At 52.9% G+C, this 25,333-nt stretch overlaps 1 protein-coding gene across 3 annotated transcripts in view; it reads right to left on the bottom strand.

Annotated features, from left to right (window-relative positions):
- Window positions 1-25,333, bottom strand: part of LOC138489294 (zinc finger protein 383-like) — a 187,657-nt gene that overhangs the window by 118,367 nt on the left and 43,957 nt on the right. The gene's annotated exons all lie outside the window — the stretch shown is intronic.

The following is a 25,333-nucleotide window of genomic DNA, read 5'->3' as shown; positions in this document are numbered from 1 at the left end:
CAGGCCTTCAATACAGCTCTGAATACACCTCGCCACTCCAGGTAAGGGCCACCTGAGACCTAGAGTAGAGATGCCCCCAATAATAAGAACATAGCCACTGTGCAGGCCTTCAAGACCACTCTGACTACACCTCGCCACGCCAGGCAAGGGCCACCTGAGACCTAGAGTAGAGATGCCCCCAATAAAAAGAACATAGCCACTGTGCAGGCCTTCAAGACCATTCTGAATACACCTCGCCACTCCAGGCAAGGGGCACCCGAGACCTAGAGTAGAGATGTCCCCAATAATAAGAACATAGCCACTGTGCAGGCCTTCAAGACCACTCTCAATACACCTCACCACTCCAGGCAAGGGCCACCTGAGACCTAGAGTAGAGATGCCCCCCAATAATGACATAGCCAATGTGCAGGCCTTCAAGACCGCTCTGAATACACCTCGCCACTCCAGGCAAGGGCCACCTGAGACCTAGAGTAGAGATGCCCCCAATAATAAGAACATAGGCAAAGTGCAGGCCTTCAAGTCCGCTCTGAATACACCTTGCCACTCCAGGCAAGGGCCACCTGAGACCTAGAGTAGAGATGCCGCCAATAATAAGAATATAGCCACTGTGCAGGCCTTCAAGACTGTTCGGAATACACCTCGCCACTCCAGGCAAGGGCCACCTGAGACCTAGCGTAGAGATGCCCCCATTAATAAGAACATAGCCACTGTGCAGGCCTTCAAGACCGCTCTGAATACACCTCGCCACTCCAGGCAAGGGCCACCTGAGACCTAGAGTAGAGATGCCCCCATTAATAATAACATAGCCACTGTGCAGGCCTTCAAGTCAATCTGAATACACCTCGCCACTCCAGGCAAGGGCCACCTGAGACCTAGAGTAGAGATGCCCCCAATAATAAGAACATAGCCACTGTGAGGGCGTCAAGACCGCTCTGAATACACCTCACCACTCCAGGCAAGGGCCACCTGAGACCCAGAGTAGAGATGCCCCCAATAATAAGAAAATAGCCACTGTGCAGGCCTTCAAGACTGCTCTGAATACACCTCGCTACTCCAGGCAAGGGGCACCTGAGACCTAGAGTAGAGATGCCCCCAATAATAAGAACATAGCCACTGTGCAGGTCTTCAAGACCACTCTCAATACACCTCACCACTCCAGGCAAGGGCCACCTGAGACCTAGAGTAGAGATGCCCCCCCAATAATAACATAGCCACTGTGCAGGCCTTCAATACAGCTCTGAATACACCTCGCCACTCCAGGTAAGGGCCACCTGAGACCTAGAGTAGAGATGCCCCCAATAATAAGAACATAGCCACTGTGCAGGCCTTCAAGACCACTCCGACTACACCTCGCCACTCCAGGCAAGGGCCACCTGAGACCTAGAGTAGAGATGCCCCCAACAATTAGAACATAGCCACTGTGCAGGCCTTCAAGTCAATCTGAATACACCTCGCCACTCCAGACGAGGGCCACCTGAGACCTAGAGTAGAGATTCCCCCCAATAATAAGAACATAGCCACTGTGCAGGCCTTCAAGACCGCTCTGAATACACCTCGCCACTCCAGGTAAGGGCCACCTGAGACCCGGAGTAGAGATGCCCCCAATAATAAGAACATAGCCACTGTGCAGGCCTTCAAGACCATTCTGAATACACCTCGCCACTCCAGGCAAGAGCCACCTGAGACCTAGAGTAGAGATACCCCCAATAATAAGAACATAGCCACTGTGCAGGCCTTCAAGACCACTTTGAATACACCTCACCACTCCAGGCAAGGCAACCTGAGACCTAGAGTAGAGATACCCCCAATAATAAGAACATAGCCACTGTGCAGGCCTTCAAGACCGCTCTGAATACACCTCGCCACTCCAGGCAAGGGCCACCTGAGACCTAGAGTAGCGATGTCTCCAATAATAAGAACATAGCCACTGTGCAGGCCTTCAAGACCGCTCTGAATACACCTCACCACTCCAGGCAAGGGCCACCTGAGACCTAGAGTAGAGATGCCCCCAATAATAAGAACATTGCCACTGTGTAGGCCTTCAAGACCACTCTGAATACACCTCACCACTCCAGGCAAGGGAACCTGAGACCTAGAGTAGAGATACCCCCAATAATAAGAACATAGCCACTGTGCATGCCTTCAAGACCGCTCTGAATACACCTCGCCACTCCAGGCAAGGGCCACCTGAGACCTAGAGTAGAGATGCCCCCAATAATAAGAACATAGCCACTGTGCAGGTCTTCAAGTCAATCTGAATACACCTCGCCACTCCAGACGAGGGCCACCTGAGACCTAGAGTAGAGATTCCCCCCAATAATAACATAGCCACTGTGCAGGCCTTCAAGACCGCTCTGAATACACCTCGCCACTCCAGGCAAGGGCCACCTGAGACCTAGAGTAGAGATGCCCCCATTAATAATAACATAGCCACTGTGCAGGCCTTCAAGTCAATCTGAATACACCTCGCCACTCCAGGCAAGGGCCACCTGAGACCTAGAGTAGAGATGCCCCCAATAATAAGAACATAGCCACTGTGAGGGCGTCAAGACCGCTCTGAATACACCTCACCACTCCAGGCAAGGGCCACCTGAGACCCAGAGTAGAGATGCCCCCAATAATAAGAAAATAGCCACTGTGCAGGCCTTCAAGACTGCTCTGAATACACCTCGCTACTCCAGGCAAGGGGCACCTGAGACCTAGAGTAGAGATGCCCCCAATAATAAGAACATAGCCACTGTGCAGGTCTTCAAGACCACTCTCAATACACCTCACCACTCCAGGCAAGGGCCACCTGAGACCTAGAGTAGAGATGCCCCCCCAATAATAACATAGCCACTGTGCAGGCCTTCAATACAGCTCTGAATACACCTCGCCACTCCAGGTAAGGGCCACCTGAGACCTAGAGTAGAGATGCCCCCAATAATAAGAACATAGCCACTGTGCAGGCCTTCAAGACCACTCCGACTACACCTCGCCACTCCAGGCAAGGGCCACCTGAGACCTAGAGTAGAGATGCCCCCAACAATTAGAACATAGCCACTGTGCAGGCCTTCAAGTCAATCTGAATACACCTCGCCACTCCAGACGAGGGCCACCTGAGACCTAGAGTAGAGATTCCCCCCAATAATAAGAACATAGCCACTGTGCAGGCCTTCAAGACCGCTCTGAATACACCTCGCCACTCCAGGTAAGGGCCACCTGAGACCCGGAGTAGAGATGCCCCCAATAATAAGAACATAGCCACTGTGCAGGCCTTCAAGACCATTCTGAATACACCTCGCCACTCCAGGCAAGAGCCACCTGAGACCTAGAGTAGAGATACCCCCAATAATAAGAACATAGCCACTGTGCAGGCCTTCAAGACCACTTTGAATACACCTCACCACTCCAGGCAAGGCAACCTGAGACCTAGAGTAGAGATACCCCCAATAATAAGAACATAGCCACTGTGCAGGCCTTCAAGACCGCTCTGAATACACCTCGCCACTCCAGGCAAGGGCCACCTGAGACCTAGAGTAGCGATGTCTCCAATAATAAGAACATAGCCACTGTGCAGGCCTTCAAGACCGCTCTGAATACACCTCACCACTCCAGGCAAGGGCCACCTGAGACCTAGAGTAGAGATGCCCCCAATAATAAGAACATTGCCACTGTGTAGGCCTTCAAGACCACTCTGAATACACCTCACCACTCCAGGCAAGGGAACCTGAGACCTAGAGTAGAGATACCCCCAATAATAAGAACATAGCCACTGTGCATGCCTTCAAGACCGCTCTGAATACACCTCGCCACTCCAGGCAAGGGCCACCTGAGACCTAGAGTAGAGATGCCCCCAATAATAAGAACATAGCCACTGTGCAGGTCTTCAAGTCAATCTGAATACACCTCGCCACTCCAGACGAGGGCCACCTGAGACCTAGAGTAGAGATTCCCCCCAATAATAACATAGCCACTGTGCAGGCCTTCAAGACCGCTCTGAATACACCTCGCCACTCCAGGCAAGGGCCACCTGAGACCTAGAGTAGAGATGCCCCCAATAATAAGAACATAGCCACTGTGGAGGCCTTCAAGACCGCTCTGAATACACCTCGCCACTCCAGGCAAGGGCCGCCTGAGACCTAGAGTAGAGATGCCCCCAATAATAAGAACATAGCCACTGTGGAGGCCTTCAAGACCGCTCTGAATACATCTCGCCACTCCAGGCAAGGGCCACCTGAGACCTAGAGTAGCGATGTCTCCAATAATAAGAACATAGCCACTGTGCAGGCCTTCAAGACCGCTCTGAATACACCTCACCACTCCAGGCAAGGGCCACCTGAGACCTAGAGTAGAGATGCCCCCAATAATAAGAACATAGCCACTGTGCAGGCCTTCAAGACCGCTCTGAATACACCTCGCCACACCAGGCAAGGGCCACCTGAGACCTAGAGCAGAGATGTCCCCAATAATAAGAACATAGCCACTGTGCAGGCCTTCAAGACTGCTCTGAATACACCTCGCTACTCCAGGCAAGGGGCACCTGAGACCTAGAGTAGAGATGCCCCCAATAATAAGAACATAGCCACTGTGCAGGCCTTCAAGACTGCTCTGAATACACCTCGCTACTCCAGGAAAGGGGCACCTGAGACCTAGATTAGAGATGCCGCCAATAATAAGAACATAGCCACTGTGCAGGCCTTCAAGTCAATCTGAATACACCTCGCCACTCCAGGCAAGGGCCACCTGAGACCTAGAGTAGAGATGCCCCCAATAATAAGAACATAGCCACTGTGCAGGCCTTCAAGACCGCTCTCAATACACCTCGCCACTCCAGGCAAGGGCCACCTGAGACCTAGAGTAGAGATGCCCCCAATAATAAGAACATAGCCACTGTGCATGCCTTCAAGACCGCTCTGAATACACCTCGCCACTCCAGGCAAGGGCCACCCGAGACCTAGAGCAGAGATGTCCCCAATAATAACATAGCTACAGTGCAGGCCTTCAAGACCACTCTGAATACACCTCACCACTCCAGGCAAGGGCCACCTGAGACCTAGATTAGAGATGCCCCCCAATAATAAGAACATTGCCACTGTGCAGGCCTTCAAGTCAATCTGAATACACCTCGCCACTCCAGGCAAGGGCCACCTGAGACCTAGAGTAGAGATGCCCCCATTAATAAGAACATAGCCACTGTGCAGGCCTTCAAGTCAATCTGAATACACCTCGCAACTCCAGGCGAGGGCCACCTGATACCTAGATTAGAGATGCCCCCAATAATAAGAACATTGCCACTGTGCAGGCCTTCAAGCCCACTCTGAATATACCTCCCTACTCCAGGCAAGGGCCACCTGAGACCTAGATTAGAGATGCCTCCAATAATAAGAACATTGCCACTGTGCAGGCCTTCAAGACCACTCTGAATATACCTCCCTACTCCAGGCAAGGGCCACCTGAGACCTAGATTAGAGATGCCCCCAACAATTAGAACATTGCCACTGTGCAGGCCTTCAAGTCAATCTGAATACACCTCGCCACTCCAGACGAGGGCCACCTGAGACCTAGAGTAAAGATTCCCCCCAATAATAAGAACATAGCCACTGTGCAGGCCTTCAAGACCGCTTTGAATACACCTCGCCACTCCAGGCAAGGGCCACCTGAGACCCGGAGTAGAGATGCCCCCAGTAATAAGAACATAGCCACTGTGCAGGCCTTCAAGTAAATCTGAATACACCTCGCCACTCCAGGCAAGGGCCACCCGAGACCTAGAGTAGAGATGCCCCCAATAATAAGAACATAGCCACTGTGCAGGCCTTCAAGACCGCTCTGAATACACCTCGCCACTCCAGCCAAGGGCCACCTGAGACCTAGAGTAGAGATGCCCCCATTAATAAGAACATAGCCACTGTGCAGGCCTTCAAGTCAATCTGAATACACCTCGCCACTCCAGGCAAGGGCCACCTGAGACCTAGAGTAGAGTTGCCCCCAATAATAAGAACATAGCCACTGTGCAGGCCTTCAAGACCGCTCTGAATACACCTCGCCACTCCAGCCAAGGGCCACCTGAGACCTAGAGTAGATATGCCCCCCAAAAATAAGAACATATCCACTGTGCAGGCCTTCAAGACCGCTCTCAATACACCTCGCCACTCCAGGCAAGGGCCACCTGAGACCTAGAGTAGATTCCCCCCAATAATAAGAACATAGCCACTGTGCAGGCCTTCAAGACTGCTCTGAATACACCTCGCTACTCCAGGCAAGGGGCACCTGAGACCTAGAGTAGAGATGCCCCCAATAATAAGAACATAGCCACTGTGCAGGTCTTCAAGACCACTCTCAATACACCTCGCCACTCCAGGCAAGGGAACCTGAGACCTAGAGTAGAGATACCCCCAATAATAAGAACATAGCCACTGTGCATGCCTTCAAGACCGCTCTGAATACACCTCGCCACTCCAGGCAAGGGCCACCTGAGACCTAGAGTAGCGATGTCTCCAATAATAAGAACATAGCCACTGTGCAGGCCTTCAAGACCGCTCTGAATACACCTCGCCACTCCAGGCAAGGGCCACCTGAGACCTAGAGTAGAGATGCCCCCCAGTAATAAGAACATAGCCACTGTGCAGGCCTTCAAGACCGCTCTGAACATACCTCATCACTCCAGGCAAGAGCCACCTGAGACCTAGAGCAGAGATGTCCCCACTCTTCCACACCGTGGGGCGAGGGCAGGAGCCCCCCCAGCACCCCAGCCCAGCAGAGAAACCACGAGACGACGAGGAGCACGGACAGGGCCTGCCTGACCCTGTCCCCACACGCCGCCTGACCCACGCATGCCGGGCGCAGCGCGGCCTGAAACCGAGGCTGAGCCTCGCTAAAATCAGCTGTAACCGCCGGCAGGCGGATCACGCCGGCGGCCAGCTCCAAGGCCACTCTAAGGCCTGTTGAGGCCTGCTTACCCCCTCACTCACTCTTCCACACCGTGGGGCGAGGGCAGGAGCCCCCCCAGCACCCCAGCCCAGCAGAGAAACCACGAGACGACGAGGAGCACGGACAGGGCCTGCCTGACCCTGTCCCCACACGCCGCCTGACCCACGCATGCCGGGCGCAGCGCGGCCTGAAACCGAGGCTGAGCCTCGCTAAAATCAGCTGTAACCGCCGGCAGGCGGATCACGCCGGCGGCCAGCTCCAAGGCCACTCTAAGGCCTGTTGAGGCCTGCTTACCCCCTCACTCACTCTTCCACACTGTGGGGCGAGGGCAGGAGCCCCCCCAGCACCCCAGCCCAGCAGAGAAACCACGAGACGACGAGGAGCACGGACAGGGCCTGCCTGACCCTGTCCCCACACGCCGCCTGACCCACGCATGCCGGGCGCAGCGCGGCCTGAAACCGAGGCTGAGCCTCGCTAAAATCAGCTGTAACCGCCGGCAGGCGGATCACGCCGGCGGCCAGCTCCAAGGCCACTCTAAGGCCTGTTGAGGCCTGCTTACCCCCTCACTCACTCTTCCACACCGTGGGGCGAGGGCAGGAGCCCCCCCAGCACCCCAGCCCAGCAGAGAAACCACGAGACGACGAGGAGCACGGACAGGGCCTGCCTGACCCTGTCCCCACACGCCGCCTGACCCACGCATGCCGGGCGCAGCGCGGCCTGAAACCGAGGCTGAGCCTCGCTAAAATCAGCTGTAACCGCCGGCAGGCGGATCACGCCGGCGGCCAGCTCCAAGGCCACTCTAAGGCCTGTTGAGGCCTGCTTACCCCCTCACTCACTCTTCCACACCGTGGGGCGAGGGCAGGAGCCCCCCCAGCACCCCAGCCCAGCAGAGAAACCACGAGACGACGAGGAGCACGGACAGGGCCTGCCTGACCCTGTCCCCACACGCCGCCTGACCCACGCATGCCGGGCGCAGCGCGGCCTGAAACCGAGGCTGAGCCTCGCTAAAATCAGCTGTAACCGCCGGCAGGCGGATCACGCCGGCGGCCAGCTCCAAGGCCACTCTAAGGCCTGTTGAGGCCTGCTTACCCCCTCACTCACTCTTCCACACCGTGGGGCGAGGGCAGGAGCCCCCCCAGCACCCCAGCCCAGCAGAGAAACCACGAGACGACGAGGAGCACGGACAGGGCCTGCCTGACCCTGTCCCCACACGCCGCCTGACCCACGCATGCCGGGCGCAGCGCGGCCTGAAACCGAGGCTGAGCCTCGCTAAAATCAGCTGTAACCGCCGGCAGGCGGATCACGCCGGCGGCCAGCTCCAAGGCCACTCTAAGGCCTGTTGAGGCCTGCTTACCCCCTCACTCACTCTTCCACACCGTGGGGCGAGGGCAGGAGCCCCCCCAGCACCCCAGCCCAGCAGAGAAACCACGAGACGACGAGGAGCACGGACAGGGCCTGCCTGACCCTGTCCCCACACGCCGCCTGACCCACGCATGCCGGGCGCAGCGCGGCCTGAAACCGAGGCTGAGCCTCGCTAAAATCAGCTGTAACCGCCGGCAGGCGGATCACGCCGGCGGCCAGCTCCAAGGCCACTCTAAGGCCTGTTGAGGCCTGCTTACCCCCTCACTCACTCTTCCACACCGTGGGGCGAGGGCAGGAGCCCCCCCAGCACCCCAGCCCAGCAGAGAAACCACGAGACGACGAGGAGCACGGACAGGGCCTGCCTGACCCTGTCCCCACACGCCGCCTGACCCACGCATGCCGGGCGCAGCGCGGCCTGAAACCGAGGCTGAGCCTCGCTAAAATCAGCTGTAACCGCTGGCAGGCGGATCACGCCGGCGGCCAGCTCCAAGGCCACTCTAAGGCCTGTTGAGGCCTGCTTACCCCCTCACTCACTCTTCCACACCGTGGGGCGAGGGCAGGAGCCCCCCCAGCACCCCAGCCCAGCAGAGAAACCACGAGACGACGAGGAGCACGGACAGGGCCTGCCTGACCCTGTCCCCACACGCCGCCTGACCCACGCATGCCGGGCGCAGCGCGGCCTGAAACCGAGGCTGAGCCTCGCTAAAATCAGCTGTAACCGCCGGCAGGCGGATCACGCCGGCGGCCAGCTCCAAGGCCACTCTAAGGCCTGTTGAGGCCTGCTTACCCCCTCACTCACTCTTCCACACCGTGGGGCGAGGGCAGGAGCCCCCCCAGCACCCCAGCCCAGCAGAGAAACCACGAGACGACGAGGAGCACGGACAGGGCCTGCCTGACCCTGTCCCCACACGCCGCCTGACCCACGCATGCCGGGCGCAGCGCGGCCTGAAACCGAGGCTGAGCCTCGCTAAAATCAGCTGTAACCGCCGGCAGGCGGATCACGCCGGCGGCCAGCTCCAAGGCCACTCTAAGGCCTGTTGAGGCCTGCTTACCCCCTCACTCACTCTTCCACACCGTGGGGCGAGGGCAGGAGCCCCCCCAGCACCCCAGCCCAGCAGAGAAACCACGAGACGACGAGGAGCACGGACAGGGCCTGCCTGACCCTGTCCCCACACGCCGCCTGACCCACGCATGCCGGGCGCAGCGCGGCCTGAAACCGAGGCTGAGCCTCGCTAAAATCAGCTGTAACCGCCGGCAGGCGGATCACGCCGGCGGCCAGCTCCAAGGCCACTCTAAGGCCTGTTGAGAGCCTGTTCGGAGCATCAGGAGCCAGGGGCCACAAACTCTGCCCGTGCTGCTCCAGGTGGAGTGCACAGTCGAGCTTAGAGCCAGGACCCCTTGCCGTCCACCTACAGGGTAAGCATACTGCCCCCCTCCTCCACTATCCACTCCCGACCCTCGAGCTAGAGCCCTGACCTAGCACCTCCTAACATTGCTACGCCCAAGGTCCCACATGCACCGTTGTGCTTCCGAACTGCAACAAAATACTTAATGCACAATCCATAGCCAACCAACCATGCTCTTGCCTTGCTCTGCAATATGCTGCCATCTGACAATAGCACCGTTACCACGGTCGCCCAGCGACCACTGTGATACTGTGTAGTGCCTTATGGTCGCCCAGAGACCACTGTGATACTGTGTAGTGCCTTATGGTCGCCCAGAGACCACTGTGATACTGTGTAGTGCCTTATGGTCGCCCAGAGACCACTGTGATACTGTGTAGTGCCTTATGGTCGCCCAGAGACCACTGTGATACTGTGTAGTGCCTTATGGTCGCCCAGAGACTATTGTATTACTGTGTAGTGCCTTATGGTCACCCAGCGACCACTGTGATATTGTGTAGTGCCTTATAGTCGCCCAGAGACCACTGTAATACTGTGTAGTCTCTGTGTTGTGCCCTATGGTCGTATCCAGACCACACTACTGTGTTGTGCCTTATGGTCGTATCTAGACCACACTACTGTGTTGTGCCTTATGGTCGCATAGTGACTACACTACTGTGTTGTGCCTTATGGTCGCATAGTGACCACACTACTGTGTTGTGCCCTATGGTCGTATCCAGACCACACTACTGTGTTGTGCCTTACGGTCGTATCTAGACCACACTACTGTGTTGTGCCTTATGGTCGCACAGTGTCCACACTACTGTGCTGTGCCCTATGGTCGTATCTAGACCACACTACTGTGTTGTGCCTTATGGTCGCATAGTGACCACACTACTGTGTTGTGCCTTATGGTCGTATCTAGACCACACTATTGTGTTGTGCCTTATGGTCGTATCTAGACCACACTACTGTGTTGTGCCTTATGGTCGCATAGTGACCACACTACTGTGTTGTGCCTTATGGTCGTATCTAGACCACACTACTGTGTTGTGCCTTATGGTCGTATCTAGACCACACTACTGTGTTGTGCCTTATGGTCGTATCTAGACCACACTACTGTGTTGTGCCTTATGGTCGCATAGTGACCACACTACTGTGTTGTGCCTTATGGTCGTATCTAGACCACACTACTGTGTTGTGCCTTATGGTCGTATCTAGACCACACTACTGTGTTGTGCCTTATGGTCGTATCTAGACCACACTATTGTGTTGTGCCTTATGGTCGTATCTAGACCACACTATTGTGTTGTGCCTTATGGTCGTATCTAGACCACACTACTGTGTTGTGCCTTATGGTCGTATCTAGACCACACTATTGTGTTGTGCCTTATGGTCGTATCTAGACCACACTATTGTGTTGTGCCTTATGGTCGTATCTAGACCACACTATTGTGTTGTGCCTTATGGTCGTATCTAGACCACACTACTGTGTTGTGCCTTATGGTCGCATAGTGACCACACTACTGTGTTGTGCCTTATGGTCGTATCTAGACCACACTATTGTGTTGTGCCTTATGGTCGTATCTAGACCACACTACTGTGTTGTGCCTTATGGTCGCATACTGTGCCCTGATTTTGCTGCCCACATTGCATTCTGATTCTAGTTGTGCCATGTTGAACGATACCCTCGCCATGCCTCAACAATCCACCAGCTCACCAGCTGCCCCACTGGCATTCCTCTCCAACATTCCTCCCACCTACTTCCTACCATCATTCTTCACTGAAAGCATCCCCACAGCACGTCATCCTCCACCCAGCATAACTTCCTACACTAGACCCATCCACACCAGGAACCAACTCCTAGGTCTCCGTTCTAGATACCCTAGACTCACCCACCAAGCACCTCCCACCACTCTTAACACGCCTAACACGCCATCCCTTACAGTCAAAACACCCTTACCTAAACCCACCATGCCGCACCCCATCCCGGCGACACCACTCAACACCACCCCTACCTCGGCCCAACACACACACAACCTACAGTGTGCCCTCATAAACGCCAGATCCATCCCTGCCCATGCCATTGAAATTCACGAACTCCTAATTAGCTTGGACCTCGACATCTTAGCCATCACCGAGACATGGCTGCACAGCGCTGCAGGGCCAGCCCTCAACCTTACTATCCCACAGGGGTACGCCATTATCCGGCAAGACCGCCTCTCCTCAGTAGGTGGTGGGGTAGCATTCATCCTGAAAGATCACCTCGAGGCCAGACAAATCACCTCCAATCTAGGTGACAACATAGACTCTCTAGCTATAAAAATTGCCCTCTCCCCTAACTCCACCATCACCTTCAACCTAGTCTACCGCCCGCCCGGCCCCCTAACAGAGTTCCATGAGAACCTTGTACACCGCCTAACAGAAAACCTAAAACTCACCTCCAAAAGCATCCTTCTAGGTGACCTTAACCTGGGGTATAACGATAAAAAGGACAAGCCTGCTAAATCTCTTGCACTAGCCTTAAAAGAACTAGGCTTCGACCAAAAAATAACCTCACCCACACACAACAAAGGCCGTATCCTGGACTGGATAGCTGACCACAACTGTCACGTCGACATTAGCTCCATCACCCCGACTCCTTGGTCAGATCACCACCTCATTCACTTCTTTATTCCCGCTGTATCTAACACAAACAAACCTAACCCCATCCCCCCAGCACTGGCAAGATGTGTAAAAAATCTCACTAAAGATAAAATTACACCCCACCTTCACATCCTCTCCACAGACCTCAAGTCATCTGACCCGTCAGAATTAGCAGATATCTACAAGAGCACCATAAGCACCGCCATTGACGCCATTGCCCCCTTGCAGACCAAAAAAGCCAAAACTATCAAACACTCAAATACCTGGTTCTCCACTGAACTCAAAGAACTCCGCTCACAGAAAAGAAAAGCTCTAAACTCCTGGCAGAAATCGCCTTCCCCAGCCACCCTATCCTCCTACAAAAAAATCACTGCCCAATACAAAAAAGCCATAATCACAGCTAAATCAGTCTCTTATAATGATAGAATTGCTAATGCAAGCTCCGAATCCAAAGAACTCTTCGCCATTTTCAACGAACTCACCACACCGGCCACCAAATCACAAGACATTGTTAAAGACCAAATCTGGTGCAACTCCATACAATCTGCCTTGTTAAATAAAATTGAACTCCTACAAACAAAAATTAAGGAGCACCACAAAAACCTATCACTGCACCTCAAATCTCCCACCACCACGAGCCACATGCCCACCCCTAGCTCGGGAACCACATCCACCAAAGCCACCACTACCCCGTTCAAATTCAGGGAAGTCACAGAACACGAAGTTATTGAGATAATGAACAAGATCAAACCATCCAATTGTAAAGGAGACCCCTGCCCCGCCAGCCTGATCAAAGACTGCACTGAAACACTCGCCCCTTTCCTTAAATCATTCATTAATGCCTCTTTCAAAGCCAACACTGTCCCTGACAGTCTAAAAGAAGCCTGGGTGCGCCCGCTTCTAAAAAAAACCACCCTCGACCCTGAAGTAGCTACCAACTACAGGCCCATCACCACTGTGCCTTTCCTGCTCAAGATTCTGGATAAAATGGCCTACACACAAATCCAGGATTATCTCGAAACCAACCATATCCTAGGAAAAAGACAGTCAGGCTTCCGACCAGGTCACGGAACTGAGTCAGCCCTACTTGATCTGAAAATACAGCTTGCTGACACTATGGACAAAGGCAAACCGGCACTCCTTCTCCTACTGGATCTATCTGCCGCCTTTGACCTTGTCAACCACGATATCCTAGGCATGCACCTAAAAAATGAAGCACACTTCTCCCCGGAAGCCATTGCATGGGTGGCCTCATTCCTAAATGGCAGACTCATGAAAGTCTTCTCAGACACTGCCTCGGCAACCCCTACCACCATCCACTGCGGCGTCCCACAAGGCTCCTGCACCGCCCCCACTCTCTACAATATATTCACCCTTCCTCTCTTCAATGACCTCGACTGTCGTAACATAGCGTTCACCAACTACGCAGACGATACGCAGGTACTACTCCCTCTAACTGGGACCTACGAAGAAGATGCGACAGCATTAACCAAAATCTACACAGCCATCCAAACCTGGATGGCGGCCAACGGCCTCTGCCTAAACGGGGACAAAACCGAAATCCTCATAGTAGGGACCAATGAAATTCTCAACAAACTCCCCCCCCAATACAAATCCTTCAACATCGACAACTCCACCATCTCAGTCTCCAAGACTGTTAAAACCTTAGGCGTTCACCTAGATGCCTCACTATCTATGTCTCGCCAGGTCAACGCCATAGCCTCTTCCTCGGCACTTACCACCAAGATGATAAATGCTGTCAAGCCTTTTCTCTCCGCCAAAAACTGCCTGTCCATCGCCAGAGCCACTATAGGTACAAAACTAGACTACTGTAATGCCCTGTTCCTAGGCACCTCCGCCCACAACCTAAAAAAACTCCAAATCACGCAAAACAATGCGCTCCGGGCAGCACTGTCCATTCCAAAAAGAGAACACATCTCGCAAGCAAGGAAAGATGCTCACTGGCTACCCGTGAAGGAACGCATACTTTTCAAAGCCATGACCATCACACATAGATGCCTATCCCTGGATGCCCCACCCTATCTCGCAGAAAGAATCACACCGAAAGCCTCCATCAGACCCACCAGAGCTCACCGCACCAACATGATTGATGTCCCCACGTTTCAAAGATCCAGGGCGGGAGGAACCAGCTTCCAACACCTCGCACCTAAAAACTGGAACTCCTTACCTACCTCACTAAGGAACGAAAAATCATACCATACCTTCCGTAAAAACCTCAAAACCCTCCTATTCCGCTAAAGTCTTCCACATGCACTCTCATGCTTGCATTGTATCCACAGCATAGCATAACCTTTAAGCTCAATGTTTATTACCAATGTGAAATGTACTCGGTAACTCGGTTTACATCTGTAAACACATTCCTATGCTTGTGTTCATGACTAAGTCTGCTGTAACAGCGCCACGATGCCCCAGGGCAGTTCTGTGCGCTTTATAAATGCAAATAAATAAATAAATAAATAAATAAATAAATAAATAATAACATAGCTACAGTGCAGGCCTTCAAGACCACTCTGAATATACCTCCAAACTCCAGGCAAGGGCCACCTGAGACCTAGATTAGAGATGCCCCCAACAATTAGAACATAGCCACTGTGCAGGTCTTCTAGTCAATCTGAATACACCTTGCCACTCCAGACGAGGGCCACCTGAGACCTAGAGTAGAGATTCCCCCCAATAATAAGAACATAGCCACTGTGCAGGCCTTCAAGACCGCTCCTAATACACCTCGCCACTCCAGGCAAGGGAACCTGAGACCTAGAGTAGAGATACCCCCAATAATAAGAACATAGCCACTGTGCAGGCCTTCAAGACCGCTCCTAATACACCTCGCCACTCCAGGCAAGGGCCACCTGAGACCTAGAGTAGAGATGTCCCCAATAATAAGATCATTGCCACTGTGCAGGCCTTCAAGACCACTCTGAATACACCTCGCCACTCCAGGCGAGGGCCACCTGATACCTAGATTAGAGATGCCCCCCAATAATAAGAACATTGCCACTGTGCAGGCCTTCAAGACCACTCTGAATATACCTCGCCACTCAGGCAAGGGCCACCTGAGACCTAGAGTAGAGATGCCCCCATTAATAAGAACATAGCCACTGTGCAGGCCTTCAAGACCACTCTGACTACACCTCACCACTCCAGGCAAGGGCCACCTGAGACCTAGAGTAGAGATGCCCCCAATAATAAGAACATAGCCACTGTGCAGGCCTTCAAGACCACTCTGAATACACCTCACCACTCCAGGCAAGGGCCACCTGAGACCTAGAGTAGCGATGTCTCCAATAATAAGAACATAGCCACTGTGCAGGCCTTCAAGAACGCTCTGAATACACCTCGCCACTCCAGGCAAGGGCCACCTGAGACCTAGAGTAAAGATGCCCCCAATAATAACAGCTACAGTGCAGGCCTTCAAGACCACTCTGAATGCACCTCACCACTCCAGGCAAGGGCCACCTGAGACCTAGAGTAGAGATGTCCCCAATAATAAGAACATTGCCACTGTGCAGGCCTTCAAGTCAATCTGAATACACCTCGCCACTCCAGGCAAGGGCCACCTGAGACCTAGAGTAGAGATGCCCCCAATAATAAGAACATAGCCACTGTGCAGGCCTTCAAGACCACTCTAAATACACCTCACCACTCCAGGCAAGGGCCACCTGAGACCCAGAGTAGAGATGCCCCCAATAATAAGATCATTGCCACTGTGCAGGCCTTCAAGACCACTCTGAATACACCTCGCCACTCCAGGCGAGGGCCACCTGAGACCTAGAGTAGAGATGCCCCCAATAATAAGAACATAGCCACTGTGCAGGCCTTCAAGACCATTCTGAATACACCTCGCCACTCCAGGCAAGGGGCACCCGAGACCTAGAGTTGAGATGTCCCCAATAATAAGAACATAGCCACTGTGCAGGCCTTCAAGACCACTCTCAATACACCTCACCACTCCAGGCAAGGGCCACCTGAGACCTAGAGTAGAGATGCCCCCCAATAATAACATAGCCAATGTGCAGGCCTTCAAGACCGCTCTGAATACACCTCGCCACTCCAGGCAAGGGCCACCTGAGACCTAGAGTAGAGATGCCCCCAATAATAAGAACATAGGCAAAGTGCAGGCCTTCAAGTCCGCTCTGAATACACCTTGCCACTCCAGGCAAGGGCCACCTGAGACCTAGAGTAGAGATGCCGCCAATAATAAGAATATAGCCACTGTGCAGGCCTTCAAGACTGTTCGGAATACACCTCGCCACTCCAGGCAAGGGCCACCTGAGACCTAGCGTAGAGATGCCCCCATTAATAAGAACATAGCCACTGTGCAGGCCTTCAAGACCGCTCTGAATACACCTCGCCACTCCAGGCAAGGGCCACCTGAGACCTAGAGTAGAGATGCCCCCATTAATAAGAACATAGCCACTGTGCAGGCCTTCAAGTCAATCTGAATACACCTCGCCACTCCAGGCAAGGGCCACCTGAGACCTAGAGTAGAGATGCCCCCAATAATAAGAACATAGCCACTGTGCAGGCCTTCAAGACCACTCTGAATACACCTCACCACTCCAGGCAAGGGCCACCTCAGACCTAGAGTAGAGATGTCCCCAATAATAAGAACATAGCCACTGTGCAGGCCTTCAAGAACGCTCTGAATACACCTCGCCACTCCAGGCAAGGGCCACCTGAGACCTAGAGTAGATTCCCCCCAATAATAAGAACATAGCCACTGTGAGGGCGTCAAGACCGCTCTGAATACACCTCACCACTCCAGGCAAGGGCCACCTGAGACCCAGAGTAGAGATGCCCCCAATAATAAGAACATAGCCACTGTGCAGGCCTTCAAGACTGCTCTGAATACACCTCGCCACTCCAGGCAAGGGCCACCTGAGACCTACAGTAGATTCCCCCCAATAATAAGAACATAGCCACTGTGAGGGCGTCAAGACCGCTCTGAATACACCTCACCACTCCAGGCAAGGGCCACCTGAGACGCAGAGTAGAGATGCCCCCAATAATAAGAACATAGCCACTGTGCAGGCCTTCAATACAGCTCTGAATACACCTCGCCACTCCAGGTAAGGGCCACCTGAGACCTAGAGTAGAGATGCCCCCAATAATAAGAACATAGCCACTGTGCAGGCCTTCAAGACCACTCTGACTACACCTCGCCACTCCAGGCAAGGGCCACCTGAGACCTAGAGTAGAGATGCCCCCAACAATTAGAACATAGCCACTGTGCAGGCCTTCAAGACCGCTCTGAATACACCTCGCCACTCCAGGCAAGGGCCACCTGAGACCTAGAGCAGAGATGCCCCCATTAATAAGAACATTGCCACTGTGCAGGCCTTCAAGACCACTCTGAATACACCTTGCCACTCCAGGCAAGGGCCACCTGAGACCTAGATTAGAGATGCCTCCAATAATAAGAACATTGCCACTGTGTAGGCCTTCAAGACCACTCTGAATACACCTCACCACTCCAGGCAAGGGAACCTGAGACCTAGAGTAGAGATACCCCCAATAATAAGAACATAGCCACTGTGCATGCCTTCAAGACCGCTCTGAATACACCTCGCCACTCCAGGCAAGGGCCACCTGAGACCTAGAGTAGCGATGTCTCCAATAATAAGAACATAGCCACTGTGCAGGCCTTCAAGACCGCTCTGAATACACCTCGCCACTCCAGGCAAGGGCCACCTGAGACCTAGAGTAGAGATGCCCCCAATAATAAGAACATAGCCACTGTGGAGGCCTTCAAGACCGCTCTGAATACACCTCGCCACTCCAGGCAAGGGCCACCTGAGACCTAGAGTAGCGATGTCTCCAATAATAAGAACATAGCCACTGTGCAGGCCATCAAGACCACTCTGAATACACCTCGCCACTCCAGGCAAGGGCCACCTGAGACCTAGAGTAGATTCCCCCCAATAATAAGAACATAGCCACTGTGAGGGCTTCAAGACCGCTCTGAATACACCTCACCTCTCCAGGCAAGGGCCACCTGAGACCCAGAGTAGAGATGCCCCCAAAAATAAGAACATAGCCACTGTGCAGGCCTTCAAGACTGCTCTGAATACACCTCGCTACTCCAGGCAAGGGGCACCTGAGACCTAGAGTAGAGATGCCCCCAATAATAAGAACATAGCCACTGTGCAGGCCTTCAAGACCATTCTGAATACACCTCGCCACTGCAGGCAAGAGCCACCTGAGACCTAGAGTAGAGATGCCCCCATTAATAAGAACATAGCCACTGTGCAGGCCTTCAAGACCGCTCTGAATACACCTCGCCACTCCAGGCAAGGGCCACCTGAGACCTAGAGCAGAGATGTCCCCAATAATAACATAGCTACAGTGCAGGCCTTCAAGACCACTCTGAATACACCTCACCACTCCAGGCAAGAGCCACCCGAGACCTAGAGTAGAGATGCCCCCAATAATAAGAACATAGCCACTGTGCAGGCCATCAAGACTACTCTGAATATACCTCGCCACTCCAGGCAAGGGCCACCTGAGACCTAGAGTAGAGATGCCCCCATTAATAAGAACATTGCCACTGTGCAGGCCTTCAAGACCACTCTGAATACACCTCGCCACTCCAGGCGAGGGCCACCTGAGACCTAGAGTAGAGATGCCCCCAATAATAAGAACATAGCCACTGTGCAGGCCTTCAAGACCACTCTGAATACACCTCGCCACTCCAGGCGAGGGTCACCTGATACCTAGATTAGAGATGCCTCCAATAATAAGAACATTGCCACTGTGCAGGCCTTCAAGACCACTCTGAATACACCTTGCCACTCCAGGCAAGGGCCACCTGAGACCTAGATTAGAGATGCCCCCATTAATAAGAACATAGCCACTGTGCAGGCCTTCAAGTCAATCTGAATACACCTCGCCACTCCAGGCAAGGGCCACCTGAGACCTAGAGTAGATATGCCCCCCAAAAATAAGAACATAGCCACTGTGCAGGCCTTCAAGACCGCTCTGAATACACCTCGCTACTCCAGGAAAGGGGCACCTGAGACCTAGAGTAGAGATGCCCCCAATAATAAGAACATAGCCACTGTGCAGGTCTTCAAGACCACTCTCAATACACCTCACCACTCCAGGCAAGGGCCACCTGAGACCTAGAGTAGAGATGCCCCCCCCAATAATAACATAGCCACTGTGCAGGCCTTCAATACAGCTCTGAATACACCTCGCCACTCCAGGCAAGGGCCACCTGAGACCTAGAGTAGAGATGTCCCCAATAATAAGAATATAGCCACTGTGCAGGCCTTCAAGACCACTCTCAATACACCTCACCACTCCAGGCAAGGGCCACCTGAGAACTAGAGTAGCGATGTCTCCAATAATAAGAACATAGCCACTGTGCAGGCCTTCAAGACCGCTCTGAATACACCTCGCCACTCCAGGCAAGGGCCACCTCAGACCTAGAGTAGAGATGTCCCCAATAATAAGAACATAGCCACTGTGCAGGCCTTCAAGAACGCTCTGAATACACCTCGCCACTCCAGGCAAGGGCCACCTGAGACCTAGAGTAGATATGCCCCCCAAAAATAAGAACATATCCACTGTGCAGGCCTTCAAGACCGCTCTCAATACACCTCGCCACTCCAGGCAAGGGCCACCTGAGACCTAGAGTAGATTCCCCCCAATAATAAGAACATAGCCACTGTGAGGGCTTCAAGACCGCTCTGAATACACCTCCAGACTCCAGGCAAGGGCCACCTGAGACCTAGATTAGAGATGCCCCCAACAATTAGAACATAGCCACTGTGCAGGCCTTCAAGACCGCTCTGAATACACCTCGCCACTCCAGACGAGGGCCACCTGAGACCTAGAGTAGAGATTCCCCCCAATAATAAGAACATAGCCACTGTGCAGGCCTTCAAGACCGCTCTGAATACACCTCGCCACTCCAGGCAAGAGCCACCTGAGACCTAGAGTAGAGATGCCCCCAATAATAAGAACATAGCCACTGTGCAGGCCTTCAAGACCGCTCTGAATACACCTCGCCACTCCAGGCAAGGGCCACCTGAGACCTAGAGCAGAGATGTCCCCAATAATAACATAGCTACAGTGCAGGCCTTCAAGACCACTCTGAATACACCTCACCACTCCAGGCAAGAGCCACCTGAGACCTAGAGTAGAGATGCCCCCAATAATAAGAACATAGCCACTGTGCAGGCCATCAAGACCACTCTGAATACACCTCGCCACTCCAGGCAAGGGCCACCTGAGACCTAGAGTAGAGATGCCCCCAATAATAAGAACATAGCCCCTGTGCAGGCCTTCAAGACCACTCTCAATACACCTCGCCACTCCAGGCAAGGGGCACCTGAGACCTAGAGTAGAGATGTCCCCCAATAATAACATAGCCAATGTGCAGGCCTTCAAGACCGCTCTGAATACACCTCGCCACTCCAGGCAAGGGCCACCTGAGACCTAGCGTAGAGATGCCCCCAATAATAAGAACATAGCCACTGTGCAGGGCTTCAAGACCGCTCTGAATACACCTCGCCACTCCAGGCAAGGGCCACCTGAGGCGTAGAGTAGAGATCTCCCCCAATAATAAGAACATAGTCACTGTGCAGGCCTTCAAGACAGCTCTGAATACACCTCACCACTCCAGGCACGGGCCACCTGAGACCTAGAGTAGAGATGCCCCCAATAATAACATAGCCCCTGTGCAGGCCTTCAAGACTGCTCTGAATACACCTCGCCACTCCAGGCAAGGGCCACCTGAGACCTAGAGTAGAGATGCCCCTCAATAATAAGAATATAGCCACTGTGCAGGCCTGCAAGACCACTCTGAATACACCTCACCACTCCAGGCAAGGGCCCCCTGAGGCCTAGAGTAGAGATGCCCTCAATAATAAGAACATAGCCACTGTGCAGGCCTTCAAGACCACTCTGAATAAACCTCGCCACTCCAGGCAAGGGCCACCTGAGGCGTAGAGTAGAGATCTCCCCCAATAATAAGAACATAGTCACTGTGCAGGCCTTCAAGACAGCTCTGAATACACCTTGCAGCTCCAGGCAAGGGCCACCTGAGACCTAGAGTAGAGATGTGCCCCAATGACACAACTCATTCCTCCCAGGAATAGGAGGAAGAGTCTGGGAGATAGTGGGTCCTGTGCAGGATCCCAGTGTTGCACTGAAGCTGCTCACACGCTTTTGGCGGGTGTCACCCGCCTTGTAAAGGGCTGACTTACCCGCCAAGCCTCCTGCACGCCCATTAATTCCAATGGGCGTCTCACCCACCAAAAACAAAATCGGGTGATTTCACCCGCTTTTGCAACACAAATGGTTGAGAGCTATGCACTAATCTCCAGCTCCATTAGAGTGAACACAATGAAAAGGGCGTCTCCATGTCTCTCAGGCGCTCCAACATGTGGCCCATTTGATGCGGTGAACTGCCAAGGAGAGATCCATAGAGATTCATATAATTATGTCTCTCCCACACGATCGGTGACTTATTCTGTGACAGGTTTTTTGTGCACTTTAACTAAGGTGTTTTCACTAAATATATTCATTTTTTTCAAGTCTTGGTCCTTTCTGTGTACTCGTGAAAGCCAAAACCAAGACACACATTTGTACCAGCTGGATCTGTAAGCATGGTTAAGGGCCTGGATTGCATACTGCGTTCAAATCCAGGCTTCACCACTTAAAATGTGATTCTAAGCAAATTTCCTCTCACTGAGCCTTATCTGCCAACATTTGAAGGGATCATTCGCAGTGTACATTATAGATAAAAAGCTTGAGTAACTCACAGATCAAGGAGCTACAGTGTCGCTGCACGATGTACCCCAATTCCAGCCATTCGTATATTGCACATGACTGATATGTGTTGCTTGGTTCACTCATCACAACTTAATGCCACTCCATGGTGATGCACTCAACTATGAAAGACTGATGCCTTTCCAAGCTCAGACTTCAGTTTCTGGCCCTCATGCCGGGCCCCACACGTTTTCTAATCGTATACAAAGGGCCCCACTAATCTTAGAAATTGCTTCCTTTAAGCTAGAGCGCTGCATCAACATGAAGGTATGGCACTGCCCCGTTAGTGTGATAACAAAACACATAATGTATATTTTAAGGCAGGAGGGTAACAGGAGAGAGATTAAAGTAAGTGAAAACATCAACTCATGGGGGGTGGGGGAGGGGGAGAAAAGTGTCCATGCAGGAAAGAACTGCAGCAGTGGCAGAAAAGAGAGAAGGGGAGGGATGCACACAGAGCAATGAATACTGCTTTAACTTAAGAGTGCAGTGGTTTCCACCCCACCCTCCCATACCAGAACGTTTACAGGGCTGGCTATAAAAAAGTCACAAGGAACTTAACATTGAATTGTGATCAACATGAAGCTATAAGAGGTACATAAAGAGCATTTTGAAAGTACATGTATGTATATAGTTGATTGAAGGGTGCATGGTGCAAAAGTGTCCACTAGGCTTCATTTCACACAAACAACCCTGTGGCAAGCACATATTCTGCAAATAATTCATAATGCCTTTTATTCACCTCCTGACATCTGCCCGTTCTTTAGATGTATTTTGCTTTCTCTTTTCAAACTATTTCCATATTCTTCCATTTTTTTCATTTCAGAATGTATCCCTGTTCAATTAAAGGAAATGGGCTTTCCAGAACTCTCTGCAGCAGAGTACAGAAAAGCCCTCCAAAACAAAATTGGGAACTACAGAATGCAGAAGGTGGCACCATACTGTTTTATTGTAGACCACGCTAGTTGTCTAGGTTCCCCACCCGACTCCTTTGCTCCCTGAGCTGGGTCCCACCCAACTTGCTTGCACCCTAGGTTGGGACCCCACCCAGCTCACTTGCACTTTGGACTGGGTCCCCATCTGACTCACTTGCTCCCTGGGCTCCCTAATTGATTCCCTGGCTGGTACTAGGTCCCCATTTGACTCCTTGTCTGGTACTGTGGCCCCACCCTGCTCCTTGGGCTTGGGTCCCCAATTGACTCTGTGGCTGGTACTGGGTTCCCACTTGACTCCCTTGCTCCCTGAGCTGGGTCTCGACATGACTCGCTTGCTCCCTGAGCTTGGTCCCTACCCAATCCGCTTGTTCCCTAGGCTGTGTCACCAACCTACTCCCTTGCTCCGTGGGCTGGGTCACAACCCGACTCCCTTGCTCCCTGGGCTTGGGTCCCAGATTGACTCCCTTTCTGGTACTGGGTCACCATCCGACTCCCTTGCTCCCTGGGCTTGGGTCCCAGATTGACTCCCTTTCTGGTACTGGGTCACCATCCGCTTCCCTTGTTCTCTGGGCTTGGGTCCCAGATTGATTCCCTGGCTGGTACTGTATCTCCACACGAATCCCTTGCGGCATAGGCGTGGGTCCCCACCTGACTTCCTTGCTGCCTGGGCTTGGGTCCCCACCTGACTCCCTTGCTGCCTGGGCTTGGGACACCACACAACTCCCTTGCTCCCTGAGCGGAGTCCCCACCCGACTCCCTTGCTCCCTGGGCTTGAGTCCCCACTTGACTGCCTGGCTGGTACTGGGTCGCGACCGGACTACTTTTCTCCCTGGACTGGGTCCCCAGCAGAATCCTTTTGTCGCTGGGCTGGGTCCCACCTGACTTCGTTGCAACCTGGGCTGGGTCTCCACTCGACTCGCTTGCACCTGAGGCTGGGTCTCCACCCGACTCATTTGCACCCTGGGCTGGGTCACCACTCGACTTGCTTGCACCTTGGCCTGGGTCCTCACTTGACTCCTTTTTTCCCTGTGCTGGGTCCCCACCCGACTCCCTTGCTCCATGTGCTTGGCCCGGGTCCCCATATGACTCAGTGTTTATTTTTTTTAAATCCATGCATGTCCACAAATTGTAAATTACCCAGATCTGGGACTGCTACAGCCATGCGTGCGTGTTATGTACATAGTTTCAGGTTGAGCCTCATTGTGCCTCTTATATTAATCCAATAGATGATATTCCATTAACCTTGCTCGACATTCATTACCAAAATGACTGCTAAGACCGAATGGGCCTCATTACGAGGTTGCTGGTCCGGATACAACGGTACCGGTAAGCTTGCTGGTACCGTTGTATCCGGACCAGCAAACTCCGAGTTGTGCTCGTAGGTGCCTTTCATTCTGCCAGGCCTGGCGGAATGAAAGGCACCCGCGAGCACAGCAAGCCTGTAGCACCGGCACGACATAGCTCTCAACTCACACGCTTTTGGCGGGTGTCACCCGCCTTGTAAAGGGCTGACTCACCCCTAAGCCTCCTGCACGCCCATTCCTTTCAATGAGCCTCTCACCCGCCAACAACAAAATCGGGTGTTTTCACCCGCCTTTGCGACACAAATGGTTGAGAGCTATGGCACGGTAATGAACCATTCCGGTGCTAGAGGCATCCCCATTCCCATTGAGCCCTGCAGGGCTCAAATGGGAATGGGGATGTACCGGCACCCGTGAAAGGGCAATTACCAGATCCGGCTGGGCCGGAATACCCCGGTAATTGCCCATTTGCGGGTGCCGGTTTTTCTTGACGGTTTAGAGGTAGCCTTGCCGGTTTTACAAGCAAGGCTACCTCCAACCTCGTAATGAGGCCCAATGAGTGTAATGACTATTGGAGGGTTTCTTTTCAGGGTTATAGGTAACTTTGTTTTTTTTTGTTCCAGTGCATAAATCAAAACAATTCACATATATGTATTCATAAAGGATTATTTGGAGATTGCATTGCTTATGGATTTGAAGAGGATTACTTAATTGCACTGCCTCTGGACTTTCAGAGGAAGAGCTCACTCGCCTTGCATGGGCCCATATCATCGAGAGAGTGGAAGGCCCAACACTGTGGATCTCGCCACTGCCACTGTGCAAGGGTTTGCAATCTCAGAGTGCAGAAATTTCAAAAACCACCAGTAAGTTATTATGATTAATATCTGGGAACAGCCAGAATCTGAAAACAAGGGTCGCAGTACATCTCTGCGAGTTTGGGGTAATGTTCACTCTCTTGATTATTATTATGAGGTGGGGGTCTGGGGGCGTCTAAAAAATA

The sequence above is a fragment of the Ambystoma mexicanum genome, chromosome 9 (assembly GCF_040938575.1).
Source record: "Ambystoma mexicanum isolate Mex_15411 chromosome 9, UKY_AmexF1_1, whole genome shotgun sequence".
Taxonomy (NCBI): Eukaryota; Metazoa; Chordata; class Amphibia; order Caudata; family Ambystomatidae; genus Ambystoma; species Ambystoma mexicanum.
This window is presented reverse-complemented; position numbering and strand designations above follow the sequence as displayed.